Below are 24,091 nucleotides of genomic sequence, written 5' to 3'. Positions count from 1 at the left end.
CTGAAAGTTTTGAAAGCATCAGTCTATGGGGAAGATTGTTGGGTTACGATTTGGTTAGACTGGCGTATATCAAAAGACCATGACATGATCAAGACAAAAGAGAAATAATCTAGTTGAGCCGAAGTATTATACAAGATGGAACTTATGGCTTGGAGCATGTAATACCGAAATCCCTTATTTCAGTTGGGAAGGGCTAGCAATACAGAAATCATGTTGATTTCTGTTTAGGCTTAATTGGGTTTGGTCATTGGGCCTCTTGTAAATGCTAACTGTATAAAACATGTTTTATTTGATAATTAGGAGAGCAGAACTAGAGATATCTCTCATACTTTCATAGTCACCATCAAGAGAGCAATACCGATTTATGTAATCTCATATACCAGACAATTTAATAATATAATCGTGTGCATTGGAGTATTATTGTGTTTATCATATTTATATTGTTCTTCTACCTCGTTCTTGGATCACCACGGTGTTAGGATTCCGCACTAACATCGTGTTCGAGTTGATATCATACCGTAGTGATCTAGATTAGGGACTTACATTATCTTTGTTAGAAAAGTAGTTTGGTTCGTTATCTTTGTTAGAAAAGTAGTTTGGTTCATTTGTTTTTGTTAAAACATTGGTTCGGTTCGTTTATTATTGCTAGAAAACTAGTTTAGTTTGTTTATTGTTATATATAAAGGTGATTCCATTCATTTTCTTTTGGTTAGAACATTTAGTTTAATGTAAATATAACTTTTACCTATAAGCAGTCCAAGCTACTATCAATGCCACACCATCGTACACGTCATTATCAACGTCATAAAAACAACGGAATTTAACACAGTTAGTGAAAAACTCACTGATGGCCAATAAGTCGAAACTTAAGATTAATGTGATGCATTTTTAAAGTTTGACTTAATGCTGGATAATGACAGGATTATTAAAATTCAATATCCTTTTAAATAAAATTAAAGTCAACAAAAAGTAGGATGATAATTTTTTTGAAACGACGACTTTTTGTATTTAGGCTACTATACACTTTAAATTTGGAGAGGCCCGCTACATTGCCTCCAACGGTTTTAATTAGGGAGAATTCCCAAAGTGGCCTTTTTTAAGAGAGAGAAAATCAAAATAACCTATTCTTTTTCTTAAATTCCGGAAATAGCTCTTCAAATCTCCATTAGGGCGCCACATTGGGAATCGATCGGAAGAGATTCACAAAATTTTGAATCTCGTCGGCTCTATTCAAATTTTAAGTAATCTTGTCTTTCCCGTTCAATTTTAGAAAATATCGCCTGCTTCGTCCATTTTTTGTGAATTTTTTTTGTCATTTTCTTTAACATATATCTTTCTCTCCCTCCTCGCCTTCCTCTTCCAATTTGATCTCCGTCAATCATCTTCTTTAAAAATAAGCCTCCAACCATGTAAACTGGATTAGGCTCCGGTGGCGTTTGAACTGTTTTCAACGAGCACAAATCAAAGCCAATGGATGAATTTATCGGGCTTTGATTTGTGCTCGTCATAAATGGTTTAAACGTTTACATGGTCAGAGGTTTTTGAAGGAAGATGATAAAGAAAGATGACAAAAATGATGAAGATGATGAAGAGAAAAGGGAAGAGAGAGAAAGATAGTGTTAAAGAAAATGACAAAACAAATTTCTCAAAAAATGGACGATATAGACGGAATTTCCTAGAATTTGACTGATGAAGTACTTCAAATTTGGACGGAGCCCACAAGATTAAAATCATTTTGACCTCGTTGGATAGATTCCCAATATGGCGTTTCAGAAGTGATTTGAAGGGCTATTTCTGAATTTTAAAAGAAATTGAATTATTTTAATTTTTTCTCTCTAAAAAAGTGTCACTTTGGAATTTTCCCTTTTAAAAAGTGGGTGGTGGGCGTCGTGGCCAACTGGCCTCTGTGGGACACTTGAAATTCGAAAATTTAATACAGCCACTTGACGTGATACCTCTTGCGTATTTGGCAGTATTAGAAGACTTAGACCAATTGTCCCTTCATCCCCAACTTCAATCCTTGCATATCGAATTTCCATGGCATCCAGTTCTTCTACTGTTATGGCTTCTCCTGATGCTATTGCTAGCAGCCATGATGTCTTTCTAAGCTTTAGAGGGGCAGATACTCGACATTCTTTTACGGATCATCTATACGACAGTTTAAAGCGAGCAGGAATTTGCGCTTTTAGAGATGAAGAAGAAATCAACAGAGGTGAAGAACTGGAACCTGAAATTGAGAAAGCAATCAGAGCATCTAGAGCTTCAATAGTTATATTATCACACACTTATGCAACCTCCGCTTGGTGTCTTGAGGCGCTTGTGCTCATCCTTGAGCAAAGGATGGTGTTCAGTCATTTTGTTCTGCCTATATTTTATCATGTTACTCCTACAGATGTTAGGAAACATGAAGGACATTTTGCGGTTGCAAAAGATAACTGGAAGACTGCTCTCACGGAGGTTGCTAATTTGTCCGGTTTCACTCTTTCCGGGTATGGCTATTTGTTTTTTGCTTTTAATTCAATCGTTATTGAATTGAGTTTTAGTTAATTTGAAAAGCAAGTTTATATATAATCAAAAATCAAAAAATTAAAGAATTTGTAGATATCATCTTATATGCCACTTCATTTTCAGGCCTGAAACAAAGACTTTAAAGAAAATTGTTGATACAATTTACAATTGGTTAGATGAGAAAGAAGTTCATGTTCCACTCTATATAACAGGGATGCCTTCTCGTTATGAGGAGATCAGATCCTGGTTAGATCAGTACAATGCTGAATATCTGGCAATTTATGGCATGGGTGGAAGTGGCAAGACGACGCTGGCCAAATATATATACAATTTACATAGGACTTTCGAATATGTGAGTTTTGTTGAAGACATTGGTAGTAGATGCAAAACATATAATGATTTACTTGAACTGCAAAAACAACTTCTTAAAGATATTGTTGGGGGGAAAAAAGAAAAATACCTGGCATTTCTCGAGGGACACGTATGATTGAGGAAGTGTTGCAAATGAATAAGACACTCATTGTTCTTGATGACATTGTTGAACAGAGTCAGTTAGTTGCGTTACTTGGAACCGGGAAGATTAATGTACAAAGCAAGATTATAATTACAACCAGGGAAAGTACAGATAACTGGTTTGACTTTTCATATTGGAGGTGTCAAAAGTATGAAATGAGATTATTGAACGATGACGAATCATTGGAGCTTTTTAGTCGTCATGCATTTCGATCCAAAATTCGGCATGCTGATTACAAGGGTCTTTTGACATATTGTGAAGGAAATCCACTGGCTATTGAAGTTTTGGGCTCATCTATGGCCAAGCACAATGTTGACATGATTATGCCAAGTCAACTGCGGTTATTGGAAAAAGAGATGGATTCTAGAATTCAAAGTGCGCTTATAAGAAGCTATGTGTTGTTGCCAAGTAACACTGTGAAAGAGTTGTTTTTGCACATTGCTTGTTTCTTTATTGGCATAGACGTTGATTATGTTATAAAGGTTCTGGAGCCTGATTATGCAGCAAGATCTGGCATCAAAACCCTACTTGAGAAATGTCTTCTTTATGTTTCACCAAACAAAAAAGTTATGATGCATAGATTGCTTCAAGAGATGGCAAAAAACATTGTCCGACAAGAATCGACAAAATTACCTGCAGAGCGTAGTAGAGTGTGGCTTAGTAGTGACTCGTATAAGATACTGAGAACAGGAAAAGTAAGATGCTTCATGCCAATATGTCAAGCTATCACTTTTACCCAATACCTGTTTTATCTAACTCTTTATAGTTTGTATCCATTTCATTTAGGGTTCAAAAACAGTAGAGGGATTAGCACTTGACATGACAATGCTACAGAAAGTTGATTTTGCATTCAAGGTAATACATAAAAGTAAAAATAAAAAAAACGAAGATGAAAAGGTTGAACGAGTTTTTTAAGTTAAGTTTTTTTTTCGGCAAGGTCTTTTAGCTACTAGAAAATGCTGGTCTTGTTAAATTTACAGTCATCAGAACTCAATACAGACGCCCTTCAAAATATGGAATTACTAAAATTGCTCCAGCTAAATTTTGCGGAACTTAGTGGATCCTATGAGTATGTTTCTGAAAATTTAAGATGGCTATGTTGGCATGGATTCTATTTAAGAACCATACCTTCCGACTTATATATGGGAAATTTGGTGGCTATTGATATGAGCTATAGCAAATTGGAAGTATTTGAACCCCCTATGTGTTGGGTTTTATACAAGTTTATCAAAGTCAAGTTAACCATATTTAACTAGAAAACGCAACGGAAGCTTAGATTTTAAATCTAGTTATGAACATACCATTATGTTAAAATCAAAACCCAATGAACAAGGATCAAAATTACAAGAACAATATGCTCACAAAATGTAAATGTACCTTCTTCTACCTTTAGAAGAATAAGTAAGATATTGAAGATGATGGTGGATGAATGGCAAGCCTCCAAAGAAGAAGACCTCAAGATAGTGATACCCCAAGCTATTTGTGACAACACCAACTTAATTGCTAGGATTTATGAACACTTAAACAAGCTCACCAAGCTCTCCCAAAATCCCCAAATGAGCCGTGGGGTGTATAGAGAGAAAAGAGTTTGAAAAATTCAAAAGTTTACTTGAGAATCCAAGAAGGGGACAAGACCCAAATGCATGTAATTTGAATGGAGATATAAAGGGATGGTCAACACAAAAGGACAAAACATTTGGTTGGACCAAAACCTCCACCCACATGGGGTGGCCGGTTTTTTTTTTTTTTTTTTTTTTTATTTTTTTTATTTTACTTTTGTTTTAACCATTAAAACATCTCCAATTTATTTTATAAAACTCATTTCATAAAATGCACATACATTTATATAATTATTTAACCAATTAAATAATTAATTTATATAAACAAATTATCCACATAATTTATTTAAATCCTCAAGTTTGTTTGTTTAGAAAACCAATTTTCTAAACAAGTAGTGTTCGGTATTCGTTTAAATGATCAAATCACTAAAAGAATACATTTGGTGTCGTCTAGCTTGTTATTGGGTATGACCCGACTTGGATCAAACACAGTTAGCCACATTAGTATAAGTATGTGTCTCGGGCATACGTAATTCCAACAATCTCCCACTTGCACGAGATACATAGAAAATTAATGCAAGTGGTGAATACCGCCTAACAACAGTTCACCACCCCTAATGTGTTTGACGAAGTGCCATTCAATAACATCATCCCTTCAAGTTCCTTACTTGATATGATTTAGGTGAATCTATCATTATATCCCTTTGTTACTAGATGTCATGTTGGATCTAAGAGACATAGGCGATCATTCTCTTTACAATTCAACTTTATCAGGCCTTAGACATCTAAACTCTCAACACATAAGAGGAACAAATTCCTTCTTGACTGTATACGCCTCTCACTATCACTTTTATACTCCACCTGAGCTCATCCTTATGTACCATCTTTTACGAATAGCGAAGGGGAGAGTCAAAGTGTAATACTTGGTGAAAATCAAGACCCAATATACATCTCAGGTCTAAGGATAATATGAAATTCTCCTTTACTCAAGATTACTAATGATCAAGTCAATCGACTCCATGTAGTAATATTGAGAGCGGGTCAGTCCAATATTTGTATCCCACAAATATCTATGAACTTTGGCAGCAAACCTATGCTCCATATTCATTTCTTATGAATATCCACCAAACCTAGTTCATAATAGTCTTGCTTCATATTTGTTCCCACAAATGTGATCGACTACGGACTTTTAGAATAAGATAACTTATTCATGGATTAAACATGCAAAATTAGAATTTAACTCAAGATTCCATAATCATATAAAAGAGTTAAATTACAAAAGTCTTTTAAACTTTAATACAAAATAGATCAAATCCAATTACTAGAATATCGAAGTCCTAAGCCACTCGCATGACGCTCATGTTTAGGTCTTTCTAGGAGCTTCGTGAATGGATCCGCAAGATTTTGATCAGTTCCAACTTTGCGAATACATATCTTTCCCTTTTCAACTTCATCCCTTATGTAGTTGAATCTCCGCTCTATGTGCCTTGTCTTTTGGTGCGAACGAGGTTCCTTGATTTGTGCAATCGCACCCTCGTTGTAACAAAAGATTTCTAGGGGGTCTTGAATGGAAGAGACCACCCCTAGATCAGTAATGAATTTCTTCAACCATGCAGCTTCTTGAGCTGCCAATGAAGCGGCGATGTATTCTGATTCTGTAGTGGACAATGCTACCACTTCCTGTTTTGAGCTCTTCCAAGAGACAGCTCCTCCATTAAGAGTGAACACATACCCAGATTGTGATCGAGAATCATCTCGATCAGTTTGGAAGCTCGCATCCGTGTAACCTTTTATAGCGAGTTCCTCCTCACCAGATCCATATATCAGAAACATATCCTTAGTTCTCCTAAGGTATTTCAATATGCTCTTAACAGCCATCCAATGACTGTCTCCTGGATTCTGTTGGTATCTGCTTGTCATGCTCAAAGCGCATGACACATCCGGTCTAGTACATATCATCGCATACATGATGGATCCTATAGCAGAAGCATATGGGATTTGTTTCATCGTCTCTTGCTCACCCTTTGAGCTTGGACATTGAGCTGAACTCAATATGGTCCCTCTTTGAATAGGTACAAAACCTTTCTTGGAGTTTTCCATCTTGAACCTTTTCAAGATCTTATCAATGTATGTACTTTGGTTCAAACCTATCAAGCGCCTTGACCTATCCCTATAGATCTTTATTCCCAAAATATAGGCAGCTTCACCAAGATCCTTGATGGAAAATCTGCTTCCAAGCCAAGTCTTAACGCTTTCCATGGTTGGAATGTCATTTCCAAATAGTAGAATGTCATCGACATACAATACTAAGAAGGTAATTATACTCCCACTAGCCTTTTTATACACACAAGCCTCATCAGCGTTCTTGATGAATCCAAAATTTTTGATTTCTTCATCAAAACGATGATTCCAAGTTCTAGATGCTTGTTTCAATCCATAGATTGATTTCTTTAACTTGCATACTTTATTAGGATGTTTTGGATTGACAAAACCTTCAGGCTGAACCATATAGACATCTTCCTCAAGATATCCATTTAGGAAAGCGGTCTTGACATCCATTTGCCAAATTTCATAATCATAATGTGCAGCTATGGCAAATAATATCCTAATAGACTTTAGCATTGCCACAGGCGAAAAAGTTTCATCATAATCAACCCCTTGAGTTTGAGTGAAACCCTTAGCTACAAGTCTTGCTTTATAAGTATCCAAGTTTCCATGCATATCAGTTTTCCTTTTGAAAACCCACTTACTTCCAACAGCTTTGGAGTTGAGTGGTGGTTCAACCAATTCCCAAACTTGGTTGTCATACATGGATTGCATCTCAACGTTCATGGCTTCAAGCCATTTGTCACAATCATTCTTGGACATTGCATCACGGTATGTGGTCGGTTCATCCGAATCTACCACGTAGCAACCTTCTACAAAAAATCCATATTTTTCAGGTGGATTGCTAATTCTACCAGATCTGCGAACGTTTTGTGTGTTTTGATCAACCACTTGATCACTTTCAACAACCTCTTGTTGAGTGCTAGTATCAACCAATTGTGTATCATCTTGTGATTCTTGATCCTCATCAAATTTCACTGTTCTACTATTAGTTCCTTCCTCAAGGAACTTAGTTTCCAAGAACTTACCCTTTCGAGCAATAATAACATTTTGCTCACTAGGATCGTAAAAGTAATATCCTATATCATCTTTAGGGTAACCAATAAAGATACACTTAGTGGATCGGACTTCTAATTTGTTTGGGGTGTATTGCTTTACATAAGCTTCACAACCCCAAACTCTTAAGAATGATAGCGATGGAGCCTTTCCATGCCATACTTCAAAAGGTGTCTTCTCCACTTTCTTGGTTGGAGCCATATTCAATATGCGAACAGCGGAAAGTAAAGCATAGCCCCAAAATGATAGAGGTAAAGTGCTTCTAGCCATCATCGATCGAACCATATCTAATAGGGTACGATTTCTCCTTTCAGACACACCATTATGTTGTGGTGTTCCAGGTGGAGTAAGTTGTGAAATAATTCCACAACTCTTAAGATGATCTTGAAAAACACCACTTAGGTATTCACCTCCTCTATCACTACGAAGTACTTTGATTGTTGTCTTAAGTTGTCTTTCTACTTCAGTTTTGAAGTCTTTGAACATTTCAAAAGCTTCATCTTTGTGTTTCATTAAGTACACATAACCATATCGACTATAATCGTCAATAAAGGTAATGAAGTATCTTTCACCATTCCTAGTCATTGGTCTAAAAGGACCACATACATCCGAATGTATGATACCCAATAATTCTTTTGACCTTTCAAAAGTTTTATTAAAGGGTTGCTTTGTCATTTTGCCTTGTAAACAAGATTCACATACATCAAATGAATCAAACTCATTGGTTTCTAGAATACCACTCTTGCGAAGAGTTTGCATGCGATTCTTGCTTATATGTCCAAGGCGACAATGCCAAAGATAGGAATCACCCAAGTCCTTCTTGAGTTTCTTGGTGTTGACATTATACATTGAACTATTATGTGACATACCACTTTGATCTATTTCATATATACCATTCATGGGTATAGCTTTAAAATAAAATATGCCATTCATCAAAACATGAATATCATAATCAATAAACTTAAGATCAAAGCCACATTGTTTTAAAAGAGACACGGAAATAATGTTTCTCCTTAACTTAGGAGCATACAAAACATTCTTCAAAATTACTTCCAAACCACTTGGAAGCTTTAACAAGTAGTCTCCTTGGGCTTGGACTTCAACTCTTGCTCCATTGCCCATAAAGAGACTAATGTCCCCTTTGTTGAGTTGTTTACTTCTTTTGAACCCCTGCAACAAATTGCAAATGTGAGTTCCACATCCGGTATCAAGTACCCATGTATTTGAAGAAATAACATTTAGTTCAATATGTATAGTAAAGATAATACCTGAGGTATGCCCCGCATCCCTCTTATCTTTTAACGCATTGAGATAGGTCGGACAATTCCTTTTCCAATGACCTATCTCTCCACACTCAAAGCATGGATCTTGCGCCGCAACCTTTTGCTTCTTTTCCTTCGGTTTGATGGGCGTGATGGCTTTCCTCTTTCCCTTTCCTTGGACGTGGCCCTTGCCCTTAGCAACACTTGCTTTGGGGTTGGAGTTATGTCCCCTTTTCCCTTCATTGATTGTTAGAACGGGTAAAACCCTTTTACCCATTCCCGCTTCGGCCGTTCTTAGCATTGCGTGAAGCTCACCAATGCTTTTGTCCCATCCATTCATGTTATAATTCATGACAAAAGTTTCAAACCTTTTGGTTAATGAGTTGAGGATCAAATCCGTAGCCAACTCATTAGATACGGGACAATTCAACCTACGAAGCTTTTCAATGTAGCTTTTCATTTTTAGGACATAAGATGAGACGCTTTGGGTTTCCTCCATACGACATGCATGAAACGCTCGAACCGTTTCGAAACGTTCCGCTCTAGCTTGTTGAAGGAACATTTCCTTCAATTGAGTTATCATGTCGTATGCCCCATGATGCTCGAAATCCTTTTGGATTTCGGGAATCATAGTCCCTAACATGAGGCAAGAGGCTTGCACCGAATCTTTGGTGTACTTGACCCAATCGTTATAAGCCTCCTCATCTTCCACGTTAGGCTCGTCGGGAATGGGATCGTCTAAGACATATGATATCTCTTCTTGTTTGAGAACTATTCTTAAGTTGCGATACCAATCCATAAAGTTATTATGGTTTAGACGATCCTTTTCAAGGATGGTTCTTAAGGATAGGTTACGGGTGTTATGGGTAGAGGTGTTTGCATTGTTAGCGGCCATCTACAAAATTTAACAAAGTTTTATTTTAGTATTATAAACAATTTAATTATTAATACCCTTTTATTCCAAATTTTAAAATAATAATTAAATTCTAGAATCCAACGATAAATCAAATTTCGGTTAGGTGACCTTTATCCCGTTATTTGATTTAACAAGGTAGTCAACCTTGACAATTGCAACCCTTTGCAACTTCTAGAGGTATGGGACCATTCGAAATCCTTATTTCGTGTTGGCATGTTTATCCCATCAACACCATTGGACCCCATGCTTAGGTGACCTTTATCACATGGTTTCCAATTCAAGTCGTCCTACTTGTAAAAACATGTAAGATTAACATACAAGTGGTTAGGTGACCTTTATCCCACAAATATGTTAATATTACCTTAAGTATATTAGTTTGCTCTAAAATGGTTAGGTGACCTTTATCCCATTTAAAGTTTCCTAATACGTTAAGTGTCTTACAAAAGGATGGTGTTAGACTTGTTTCCTTGGTAATTATGAAAAAGGGATTTTTAAGTTTTACAATATTCTAGTATGAAAAACATTATGCCATATCCTAACATGCATTTAGAAATATGGCGATTTTGAAAACCAATTTTCAAGGTTCTAGTTATAATAAAACCAATTTTATTATATGTGAGTAATCGCTTAGTTTTAATAAACCCATTTAATTAAACTAATTGACGTGATATTACCAAATATATATTAGAACCCGTTTTATGCTTGTTGTCGTTCCTATGTGACGGTTTGGATATCCTAATATCTATCAACCACACATTACATAAAGTAAAACAAACAACCAAGCATACACATGCAAAATATAGTCATAACCGAGAACCGCTAAGTTTGACCATACTTGTTAGCCGAAACAAGTATAGGTCATAGGTCACACCTAAGGGACAAAACATGACACAAGGATGGAATGTTGACTCCCACTTGATCTTGCATCCAAATGCTTCAAGTATCCTCTCCAAGTTGTTGTGTTCTTGTTGGGCTTGTTAATGGGCTCCAAACTTCCAAAAGTCTTCTTGGGCCCAAGAGTGAAATTTATGGGCCTAATGGGCTTGAATCCCATGATGGGCCGGTGAGGCCCAATAAGCCCAAAATTTTCGGCCCAAGGCCCAAATCCACCAAAACTTGCATCTTCAAAATTTTTTTTTTTTTACAAAATGTATCCTAATACATATTTTTCTAAAAAAGGAAAATGCAATTAATCTATTTATTACAAACCAATTTATGAATAAATAAATTACACAAGCCTAAGATTATGAATTATTACAACCATATTGAATAATAAACATAATCAACATACACAAACAACACATCCAAGGTCTAGGTTTCGGTTATGACACATCCAAACATACCAAATGTTCTAAGCATGCAACCTAAGCAACCAATGCCCAAAACCACCAAATAAAATCGGCCCCCCCCCCCCCCAAGAGGCTACGGCCCAAATTATTTTATATATATTTTTTTTTTATTTTCAACATCCAAATGTTAATAATGGTTTCCTAAGATCTTTGCATGCATGTCAAGATCTTACAAAACCATGGGGTAAAATCCACCAAAAATTCGGACCCCTTTTTCACCCATGAAAAACCCGAAATCTATGAACATGCAAGGAGCATAAGTCCTTGTAACCGGCTCTTGATGCCATTGTTGGGTTTTATACAAGTTTATCAAAGTCAAGTTAACCATATTTAACTAGAAAACGCAACGGAAGCTTAGATTTTAAATCTAGTTATGAACATACCATTATGTTAAAATCAAAACCCAATGAACAAGGATCAAAATTACAAGAACAATATGCTCACAAAATGTAAATGTACCTTCTTCTACCTTTAGAAGAATAAGTAAGATATTGAAGATGATGGTGGATGAATGGCAAGCCTCCAAAGAAGAAGACCTCAAGATAGTGATACCCCAAGCTATTTGTGACAACACCAACTTAATTGCTAGGATTTATGAACACTTAAACAAGCTCACCAAGCTCTCCCAAAATCCCCAAATGAGCCGTGGGGTGTATAGAGAGAAAAGAGTTTGAAAAATTCAAAAGTTTACTTGAGAATCCAAGAAGGGGACAAGACCCAAATGCATGTAATTTGAATGGAGATATAAAGGGATGGTCAACACAAAAGGACAAAACATTTGGTTGGACCAAAACCTCCACCCACATGGGGTGGCCGGTTTTTTTTTTTTTTTTTTTTTTTTTTTTTTTTATTTTACTTTTGTTTTAACCATTAAAACATCTCCAATTTATTTTATAAAACTCATTTCATAAAATGCACATACATTTATATAATTATTTAACCAATTAAATAATTAATTTATATAAACAAATTATCCACATAATTTATTTAAATCCTCAAGTTTGTTTGTTTAGAAAACCAATTTTCTAAACAAGTAGTGTTCGGTATTCGTTTAAATGATCAAATCACTAAAAGAATACATTTGGTGTCGTCTAGCTTGTTATTGGGTATGACCCGACTTGGATCAAACACAGTTAGCCACATTAGTATAAGTATGTGTCTCGGGCATACGTAATTCCAACACTATGGTAGTTAATTCAATATCCTTTTTTTTTCCTTCTTGAGATTAATTAATCATTTTTTTGAAACCGTAGGTGCTAAACACTTATAACTTATGTGGCAGGTTCTTCAGTCATTGCAGATTCTAAATATTAAAGACTCACACAACCTATCTGACATCCGCAATATCTTCAATATCCCTTGTCTTGATACATTAATTCTTTGGAACTGTTGCAGTTTAATTAATGTTTGCAAAAGCATTGGAGACCTTACAAGTCTTACGTTATTGAACATGGCAGGTTTCAAAAGCCTATGCAATAGGGAGAAAATGAATCTGTTAGGAGCTTCTACTTCTGGTAGAGTTGTTACAAAACAGCCTAATTTTTCCTTCCCTTCATTAAATCAGTTATTCCTTAAAGACTGCAATCTTGAATGTACTGACTCTTTGAGTTTCAGTGTTCAGCCATATTTAAAATACTTAAATTTATGCAACAGTCTATTTGAGTCATTGCCTTGCTATAATCATCTTGAAAACCTTCGGGTTCTTGACCTGAGTTTTTGCTCTAGACTCAAATGCCTTCTATCTCTCCCTAGTACCCTTGCAGAATTGTATATATATTACTGTGAGTCACTAGAGAAAATAACTTTCCAATCACATCGATTCCCTTTACAAGAGTTTGGTTATGAAGGTTGTGTTAATTTGTATGAAATTGAAGGATATATCAAACTAATACCAATAGCTAAACTTGATGAAACTGATTTGGGACACATGAAGTGGCTAAAAGAATATGAAAATCACCAGGTGCGTCTTGTTGGTGATGATGAGCTGACAGTAGGCCGAAGTTGGCAGATCCAGGTTGGTTGTTTCTCTCTGAAATACATCATCAATTTTCAGTCTGCAAACTAAACATTTAGATATATTGAAACCTTTTGTTTGTGTGGTACAGATGTTGTACGAATTCAATATAATGAGCACATCTCTGCCACATATAAAGGATCCAAACATGACACCTAATTATACATCAAATCTTTCTTATTTGAGCTTTGAGGTGCCTTCGTGTCCCGAAAATAAGACACTGGAAGGAATTAATGTAACTTTCAACTATACAATTTCAAATGATGATTAGGCATGGTTTTGTAAAATCAGTACGACCAATGGTGGTATTGATAATTTGATGTACAGTCCTAAAGTCTTTGGCAAACCAGAATTAGGTGAAATATGTTTATGGTATGGCTATTGGCCAATTGGAAACACACTGGACACTGGGGACATGGTTAATGTCTCTATTGTGGTGATGAGCGGAGTGGAGGTACATGAATGTGGGGTGAGCCTTGTGTATGCTGAGATGGAAAACTTAGAAAATAACATGGGATGGGAAGAAATTCTGGGAGGAGATTTCTCTGGATTTAAACTAAGCAAAGGAGCGTACTATCTTTGCCGGCGTGATTACTTGAGTTAATGGAGGTTGGTAGATTGACTTCTGATTGGTTTAGGATTTAGTTGGTGAAATACCATTGATGACACTGGTATGTCTCTCGATAATGGCAAGCTAGTTCCTTTTTTTTATTTTTTTTATTTAATTAAGCTACAAATATTTAAACTTTCACATATCTTTTCTTTATTATGTTTCAGAGGTAAGAGGATGGAGAAAGAATGGTGGACCAACACAGGTGAATGATGAATCATTTACAGAGATAAAAAGTGTTAGATGTATTATCCATGGTCCTCAATTGGTAAGTTTTCTTCGTAATATACTATTTTTTGCAAGAAGTTGCTACATAAAAAAGATGAAGGGCCAAACTAGTTGTAAATACCCTGCAAACTAGTTACAAACTTAAAGGGTTTCTCATTGCTCTCCAGTGTTACAAACTTAATGAGTCGGGTTCAATAATATGTCTATAATATTTTCTAGTTCTACAGGGTTGTGTTTGATTAGTAAAAATTTGACAGTTGCTAATATGGGTTTTTGATAAACGTACAGGAGGACATTTACATGATTGCAGAGATGTCCAAATCATCCGTTGGCGATAAAACTGTGGCATTAACATCTAGCTTTCTTGAAGGGGAAATAATTGATGAGGCAATGGAGGTAACTAAAATTAACTTTAGTGGGTAAATGAAAGAGCTTGATGTTTAGCTTTGTAGGAAATTAAGTCTCTACCTCAACTCAGGAAATGTATGTCAAGCAGTACAAGTCTGATGAGAGAGTTGGCGATCTCATATCTACTTTTGATGATATAACGATGGAGGATTCAAATTCTTACTTAGATGGAAGGTATCATCGAGTCTCTATTACCATAATTGCATGACAAACAAATGAATAAATGTTCACCTCTTAATAATGCTGCAATATGATGGATGATATTGTTTAAATTACATTCAATTAACTGGTAAAAATATAAAGATACTACCATGATTTTGTAAAATTTATTATGTAAATACTTGCACAACAAGGAATTCCAATGATGAGGTTTTTCGAGGGAAGAAAATGGCAAGACTTTAAAGATTGAGACCACGAACCATCTAGAGATCACTCCAAAACACTCTCAAACACTCATACATATTTCGTTCTACCAAGTAATGATGGTTATTCTGATACTTTAATACTAAATAGTGACGGGATATATAATCAGTGTACGAGAGTCCAAACAAGAACCGAGAGGCTCTCTAATAGGGTGATCATGGTCCCATTCAGCTTGTTTCAGAATAATTCTTGTTAGAACCATCACTACAGTTTTAGAACACGACACACCAAACTAGCTGGATTGTGGTATTAGCAGTTTGGTGGTATAGATATAACAATATACATAGCTGTATATTCCTAAATTGAGAAAAAATATACAGCGTAATGTTAAATTGACTGATTCAGCTACACGCTCGGTGCGAAGTTCCAACAAAATTTAGAGAAAAGTGTTGGATTAGAAAAGTGTAACAAAAGCATCTAATTTACCCTCACATCCCATTGTTTAAAACATAGATATGGATTAGAGAAGTTAAACTTCTTATTTGTAAATTATTGAGTGTATTAAAAAGAAAAACTGTAAAATAATTATTTGTGAGTATGATAAAGATAACGATAGAAAATGAGATGGGGGAAGCTTTAAAAATAAACAAAATTTAGAGAAAAGTTCATTCTTTTTCGTAAATTATATAGATAGAAAAGAAGAAAGGATTGTGCATCCATTATTAATTATTGTGATTATTCTTTGGATAATATATGACTTGGCTTAATGGGTTGGTGGTTTATTGGTAAAGCTAAAAGCCTTTTAAACACCATGAGTTAAGGAGAGGGAGGTTTGCTGTTCAAGAAAAAGAATAAAAGGAAATAAGTACAGGAGGCTTAGTCAAGGAGCGAGTCACCATTCAACTTATCATTTTGTAAAATAAATTAGAATGAAAATGCCATACAAATTAAATCTGTTAACATAGTAGCTTATGTTGAGGTTTTCTACGACAACCGTGTCGAGCTTCCATAAACTTATTATATTGTGAGGTTTTTCTTTGCACCTACCTTCATATAATTTAAATCTGTTAGCGTACTGGCTTATGTTGAATCTTCTTTATTGTCATCACACTGCTTGTTGCCGGTTTTGACAACGTGTTTGTATTTAAAATGCTAAGCAGGACAATGAACTCTACAACTGGAGAGAGCGAAAAGCCGTCTTCATCAACTTTAGCACATCAATGTCGCCTTTTTTCTCTTGCAGAAATTCAATCTGCAACCAGAAACTTTGATGCAAACCTGGTCCTTGGAAAGGGTGCATTCAGAACAGTGTATAAAGGTCTACTTTCTAGTGAAGATTCTGCTCATCTTGTTGCCGTCAAAAGGTGGGATTCAACATCCAACTTAGACGAACTTCAGTTTAGGGCGGAGATCGATACACATTCCAAATTTCACCACCGTCACTTGCTGTCTTTCGTTGGCTATTGTGATGACAACAAGGAGAAGATCCTGGTTTATAAATATATGCCGAAAGGAAGCCTTTTCAATCACCTACACAATGCTCATACTCCTTTAAGTTGGGTGACACGGCTCCAGATAGCCATTGGTGCTGCTCGAGGAATCGACTACCTTCACACTGGTGTAGGCACACACAGTGCCATACATGGTGGTGTGAACAGCACACACATTCTTTTAGATGAGATCTGGGAAGCTGTGATTTCTGATATTGGGTTGTCCAAGGTTGTCCCGACTGATCAATCGATTTCTTATGTTAGTCTCAGGGTCGTAGGCACATATGGGTATGCTGATGCAGATTTTATGGCAACTGGAAAACTGACGTTGAAATCAGATGTGTATGCATTTGGAGTTGTATTATTTGAATTGTTATCTGGAAGGGCCGCAATCGATAACAACTACGGGAACGACATTAACTTGGTAGAATGGGCAAAAAAATGTGTAAAGAAAAGAAAATTAGATAAGATGGTTGATTCTAAAATCAAGGGAACAATTTCTGCCAAATATATAAGAGAATTTTCTCAAATTGCTGATCGTTGTGTGTGTGATGTTTCGAATGAACGGCCTACCATAAGTGAGGTGGTGGCCTCACTTGAGGCTCTACTGGAACTACAAGATGAGTCTAACCATTCTACCAAGTCATCAGGCAAAATGGGTTTCCCTTGGAATATTCTCAAATATTTTCTCCGACAGACTAAACGAAGCTCTGGTTAGTTTTGTATATAGGGTTCATAACTATTTTCCTTTGTCAAATGGTACTTACCATCTCTAAAGAGTAACTATTGTTTTCCTGACTCTAAGCTTTTATCCTTTTTTTTGTTAGACCAAAGTGGATCAATTCACAAAAGAGCCTTGAAAATAACAAACATCGGATTCATGAATGAGTAGTCAGAGAAGTAAAAATGTTCACATATTGTGAATTAACTTGCTTGGGTGAGTGGTTAATATCCCTAAATAAATCAAATAATCCATGTGTTAACCACCAGATATTTGAATTTTCTACATCTGTTGTAGGAGCTGCAGTTCGACTTCCATTAGTTACAGACTGAAGATTTTAGTGAGCCCCTGCTTTACAGACCGAAGTGGATTCAGAATATAAGATTCTAACTACTAACGAGCATGACAAGTTGATACGAAGGAGAATTAAGAGCTTGGTGAACTATCACTGGCATCCGCCCACCTTAAATTTGTTTTTTAGTGTTATTCCTATATTAAAATCCCGATCACCCCCTTTAAAATTTGTGTTAATTAGCACCCCTATCGCCCCCATAAAAAAATTCTAGAGTTTGTCACTGTGAAGTATCGACAGAACCGGTGCTGTGAAGTGTGCATTAACGTGCCAAGTTTTAATATTCGTCCATTTGTATCGTGTTATGGGACAAACTTATCCATCAATCCATGTGGATGACCCATTTAGGCGAACTTGATTGGTCTCCTTAATCTGATAAACTTATCCATTAATCCCAATTTGGACCTGAATCAATATTGTTTTCAAAATAGTTGGGTGTCTTGTAATTTATGAAAAAACTAGGTACTTTTTAAACTAACGAAGTGTTAACTGAGACGAACCCCAACAAAGCATGGGAGTTACTATATCAAAGTAATTTTTTCTCCAATTACGCTAAGGTGTCTTTTTTCTCTCCTTTTACATTTGCTATTGTTAGTAGAGTAAATTAGTAAATTACACCGAGGGCGTATATACGGCACACTCACATAATCCATATCAGCCTACCCACGTTCCTAGTTCATGCAACAACTCAACTCCATGTTCTCATGCATGTGCCACTAGTTTTAATTCTAGTTTGTTTTATTATTTAGTATTCCACGTAATTGGTCTAATTATTAGGATAGTGGGTCATTTCCTTGCTTTGCCTATAAAAGGTTGTTTTTGTTAGATTTGAAGTAATGAAAAAAAATATTAAGATAAGTTGTTTCAGTCTCTAGCTTTTTTATCTTGTTCTTAATTTAACAGTGTTTGTGTAATTGTTGAAAACGATGACACAGAAAGAAAGAAATGAAGCAGAGAAGCAAAATTTTATTTTTCACAAAATGAAAAGTTACACATACAAGAAACAAGAAAACTATATATATAGACAAGCATACACCGTGTGTATGTTATACGGCGTGCAAGTTACATGTTGTATAACATATACATCGTATATGTATATATGCTCACATCCCCTTCAAGTTGGAGGTTGAGAAGACCCCAACTTGCATAACAACGAGTGAAAATGAGAACCTAGTAAGCTCTTAGTAAAAATGTCAAGAAGTTGATCCTTTGAGTTTGTATGTACCAAAGTCATAGGCCCTGTTGCAACCTTTCACAAACAAAATGACAATCTATTTCAATATGTTTAGTCTGCTCATGAAAGACATGATTCCTTGCAATATAGATCGCAACTTGACTATCACACTTAAGTATGACAGGAGTAATGTTAGGAACATTGAACTCTTAGAGAAGTCTTGTCAACCAGGCAAGTTCAGCAGTTACCCTTCGAAGAGATCGGTACTCGGCTTCAATAGAGCTTCAAGAAACAGTTGGTTGCTTATTAGATTTCGAAGAAATCATAGAGCCCCAAAGAGATATATAAAAACCACTAACCGATCGGCGAGTATTAGTACATGATGCCTAGTCTGAATCACAGAAAGCTTGCAGATCAAAGGAAGGATTACTATTAAAAAATAAACCTTGAGATAACGTTCTTTTGGCATGTGAAAGGGTATGCAGCGCTGTTGTGACACCTGCCAATTTTCGTCAACGTTCGTACAAGCATACATGCGTCAAACTAATATTCTCTTATTGAATGCATCGTCATTTAATCATCATAAGTCTAGCATAAGCCCCCACATGCATTATGAGCATCTAAGTATATTTGTTTTACTCGAACACACAAACAACCTCCACAAACACGAATGTTAGTGATATCACGAATGTTAGTGATAAGACAGAGAATATTAGAAAAGTCTTACCAAAAGATATAAAATAATATTTATATCTTCATACAGATAATTTAGAATAATATTTACGTTCAAGTATACATATTTTATTTGAAAGAACAATGTTTTCGTATTGTAAATTATCCGACATATCTGCCTATATATATAATTGCCTACATCTGAAGCCCTCACGTCGCTCCCCTCTTCCCGTGCCACCAGATTGCTCCATTTAAAAATAATGGCTTCTTATTGATTTATACCTTAAATTTTCGCGGGTTACGTGTATTATCCATGGGTCTCGGCAGCTAAAATGGATTATATCACATTGTCCCTTGTCATTCTTCCATGATGCTCTAAACCCTAATAGCCCCTACAAATACTAAAGGGTTGTTTGGGATTCCTTATTTTTGCTACTTATAACTTATAACTTATGGGTTATAAGTTATAAGGTGTTTGAGAAAGTTTGGTATTGTGAGTGTATAAGGTATAAGTTACAACATTGTAACTTATACCTTATGCCTTAAATAAGGTATAAGAGGTAAAATAAGGAATCTCAAACACCCCCTAACTCCACCACCGCTCCAAAAACCCTAATTAGCCCCTAGTTTTCAAGATCGTCGATACTTTGCTGACACCAGTTTCAATTTTCCATCATATATGGCTTTTTTGCAATCGTTTCAATAGGTATGTACCTTATTAATTGGTTCGATTCTCATTCATCCAGTTCTTCATTTCTCAATATTTTCAATCTGTTAATAATATACAATTTGTCTTGATTCTGTTCTGATTGTCAATTAGGCTGCATCACACACGAAACCCTAATTCTACAATCGCTTTCTATTTTTTATTTGGTATTTTAAATTCACCCGTGTTGATATTCAATTTGAAAGACAAGTAAGTTCGTCGTCATACTGTTAAACTTTTAGCAAGTGAATTAAGAACACGAACACGAAATTTGATCAACACACGATCGACTCTTTTATTAAGAAAACGACTAACGAGAAAAACTTAATAATTAACTAACACAATGAACCTAGGGTATATATAAACCCACGGTTCCAATCCTACACTAACTCAAATACATAATTTGAATCCAAAACAAATAGGATTAAATAAAATAAGACTAACTTATCTTATAATAATAAACTAATTATTATATTAAATATTCTCCAATATTTTAGGAGTCTTCGATCTGAGTTGGTGTTGGACACGTTTAACACTCCCTCTCAACACCAACCTTCATCTAACCGTGACACACACGAAGAACCTCGACTCGAAACAACCCGCGACTCAACACAATAGGTCACGTCTTCCGACATTGGCTCAAATGTTGAATTCCAACACTCCCTCTAGATTCATACTTGTTCCTAGAGTCTTTCATAACCCGCAACACTCGTTCTCTTTGGACTTGATACTTGGACTCGTCACACGCCTTCACAAGAAGTTGCGTCTTGGTTCGTTACTCCTTAATCTATACAAGATCTAGGACATATTCAGCTCACCTCCAAACATTCTTATCACATGTCTGGATCATCTTCGGTGGTCTCCTACGAACCCACTATTCGTACAAACCGAAACCGAAACCATCGAGCCCGTTGTCTTCTATTTTGGCAGTCCCAAAACCATAACTATGGCACCATTTTTAACCAACGGTTCTAGCTCCGTAACTCATCCCTCGTTGTTGTCAACAACCTGAATCGTTGCTGCCATGTACGTTAGAATTTGGTCTCGAAACCGAACCTCGAACATCTGATGTTGTTGTCTCGTTTAGACAGCCCGAAAACGCTACCACTCGGACTGTTGAGTTATCGATCCAACCCACTAAACTACATGACACACGAAGATTTATAATTACCCCGACACACGATCATGGCACAATATCATTGCTTGACACACGGAGGTTTAACCATCCCGACGCACAGAGATCTAACCATCCCGACACATGATGACGACACATCATCATTCCCAACACACGGAGATTTAACCATCCCGACACACGGTGATGGCACATCACCACCGATACATTCAACTTGATGAACACCAAAACAAAGTTGACACACAACCTTGTTGCACTCCGTTGTACCGGCGGACCGGAACCACCTTGGAACTCCATGTTAACACCCGTCGATAGCCCTCACATTTGTTGTTGTCTTTCGATGTCGTGTTAACTGTCAACTATTCTCTACAGCAATCAGGTTTTTTTTGCTCCTGTCATTACAATTCTGCCTAATCTTTGATCGAAAACTCACCACAAGCGGTTTGATCGGAATCTGGACACACCATTGATCGAAATCTTTTCTTGGGGCTCACCAAATAAATACAAAATACTACTCAAAACCTTTGCTCCTTGCTTCCTTTTACTCCAGTCCACGTGAATAACTAAAAAAAAAATTAAAACAATTTTTCTTTCTTTTTCTTTCTGCTCGATTGAACAAACAATCATGGGTGTTACCCTCAACTTCCGTTTGATATGCTTGGCCAACCTTTATTTCTTGAACGTATTCCTCCTTGAAAGTGGGTATCTACAACACGCAACACAAGCGCACCGACTCACGGTTTGCTCGAAGAGCTTTTCTTATTAATCGACTTGCAAAAAAGAAACCTAGATACACGGTAAACTTCTTAACATGAGCCAACCAAGATTCACCACCACCATTTATCCCCTATAAAACAGCCACGGACATTCGGACACCCCTGTCGTCCCAAAGGGAACTTTTGCATGGCATGACAACGGTCGAACGAAACATCTCGCCGGTCTCCGTTTACTGTTGTTATGTTTTCTGGTTGCGACATAAGCCAATTTTTCACGTGTGCCCTCCACCGACGGACACACCCGCCGGTAGAGGCTGCCCCGATCTTCAAACTGCTTTCGATACGAACCCTAGGCTCTGATACCACTTGTTAAACTTTTAGCAGGTGAATAAAGAACATGAACACGAGATTTGATCAACACACGATCGACTCTTTTATTAAGAAAACGACTAACGAGAAAAACTTATTAATTAACTAACATGAACCTAGGGTATATATAAACCCACGGTTCCAATCCTACACTAACTCAAATACATAATTTGAATCCAAAACAATCAAATCTCGTATTCGTGTTCTTAATTCACCTGCTAAAAGTTTAACACATACGACCTTCTAGGGTTATCTATTTTTCCACAATTCGTTTTGAATCGCCACTCTAATTTTGTTATTGAATGATATTTGGCCTTTTTTTATTGTGTATGTGATCGGTTAGTTATGGATTAGCATGTTCTTCTTTTCGGCTACACTTATTGGCGATCAACAACAAATCACAAATCTAATTGTTGTTTGTGATATGATTTGTGTTAAAAACTTCTACTAATTACCTACAAATGGGTTTGGAGTTTAGAAGATAACTAGTGTTTTACTAGGCTGCAACGGATCTGTTTGGGGTTGTTTTATATTATTTGTTTCTAATATTCATATATTTTTTAGGATTTTAATTTTATTTATAGCAAGAAATTTATAATATACTTAGGATTTGATAATGAAAGAGTTTCACAAATAAATAAGATGCTATAAACCGGTTTAATAGCTATATGGGTTTGGCGAGACCCATGACCTGTTTTTTACTATAAAATTGTTCTTAATTATAAATAATATCTTTTATAAAAGAGGGATATTAACTTTTAGTATATCCCTATTTTATAAGATTTTCATATCAAATATTTGATTAGATTAATTTTTAATATAATGAAATGTTATAACTCGTTTAAGGACTATTTGTGTTTGGTGAGACCCATATCCATAAATCCGGATTAAATGCATAACAAGTCTTCATTTACGAATAAAACAATCAATCTGATGACTTGAAAGAATTTAAAGAGGTTTCGTTTATATATATTTAAGATTAAGATACTTAAGAAACTTCTGTGGTGGTGCAAGAGTAATAAAGCTACCTACATGGTGTATGAAGTTTAGCTGATTTATTAAAAGCTTAGACTTGGTTTTATTATGCTTGTCGATTGATAGGGACACAAGGCTAATAAGAACATACATGTGTGTTTAACTTGTGGGTAGGGATGACAATGGGTCGGGTCTATGTATTCCCAAACTCATACCCGGTTATTAAAGTCCGTCACAAACCCGTCGGGTTTTAATCGGGTAATTACCCATCGGGTTTTTTGGGTTTTTCCATCGGGTTTTGATAAATTACCCGTCGGGTATATCCGGCTCAAAACCCGCCGGGTTTTGACAAAATATAGTTAATCGATTACAAAGATGGTTAACATGAAAATAAAATATCTCAAATAATTGACATAAATAAATTTCGACATATAATATATTTGGCATATAGTATATATATATAATATAATAGATATATTAGATATCAGGTCGGGTAATCGGAAATATTATAAATTTCGACATGTAATTGAGTCGGGTAATCAGATATATTAGAAATCCCAAACTCATCCCAAACCCGTGAAAAATTTCAAAACTAATCTCAAACCCGTCCAAACCCTAGTGGGTCAGGTATTACCCATCCAAACCCTAGTGGGTCGGGTATTACCCGTCCCATTTATATGTCAGGTTTCGGGTTTTCCAATCGGGTCGTATTTCATTGCCATCCCTACTTGTGTGCGTTTTATTTTCATGTATTCAAACGAGTAGCAAGGGTTCAATCCTTTGACCTTTGTGACATCCCGATATTCGAATGTCTAAAATATGTAATATATTAAAACGAAATTCAATCATCAAGACATTCTCCTTTATGCATGAGTTTGTTTGTATGTTATT

At 36.0% G+C, this 24,091-nt stretch overlaps 2 pseudogenes across 1 annotated transcript; one reads left to right on the top strand and one right to left on the bottom strand.

Moving 5' to 3' along the window:
- LOC143550181 (disease resistance protein RPS6-like) overlaps window positions 1-24,091 on the bottom strand; it is a 39,291-nt pseudogene that overhangs the window by 13,680 nt on the left and 1,520 nt on the right.
- Window positions 1,993-17,101, top strand: LOC143550165 (disease resistance protein Roq1-like; annotated as a pseudogene). The gene is made up of 10 exons (XR_013138279.1): window positions 1,993-2,489; window positions 2,632-3,717; window positions 3,809-3,877; window positions 4,003-4,233; window positions 12,553-13,284; window positions 13,376-13,955; window positions 14,062-14,162; window positions 14,411-14,518; window positions 14,601-14,704; window positions 16,054-17,101. The product of XR_013138279.1 is annotated as a disease resistance protein Roq1-like (transcript).

Source organism: Bidens hawaiensis, unplaced genomic scaffold (assembly GCF_021521415.1).
Source record: "Bidens hawaiensis isolate Kalapana, Puna unplaced genomic scaffold, B.hawaiensis_p1.1 tig00015932_1, whole genome shotgun sequence".
Lineage (NCBI taxonomy): Eukaryota > Viridiplantae > Streptophyta > Magnoliopsida > Asterales > Asteraceae > Bidens > Bidens hawaiensis.
This window is presented reverse-complemented; position numbering and strand designations above follow the sequence as displayed.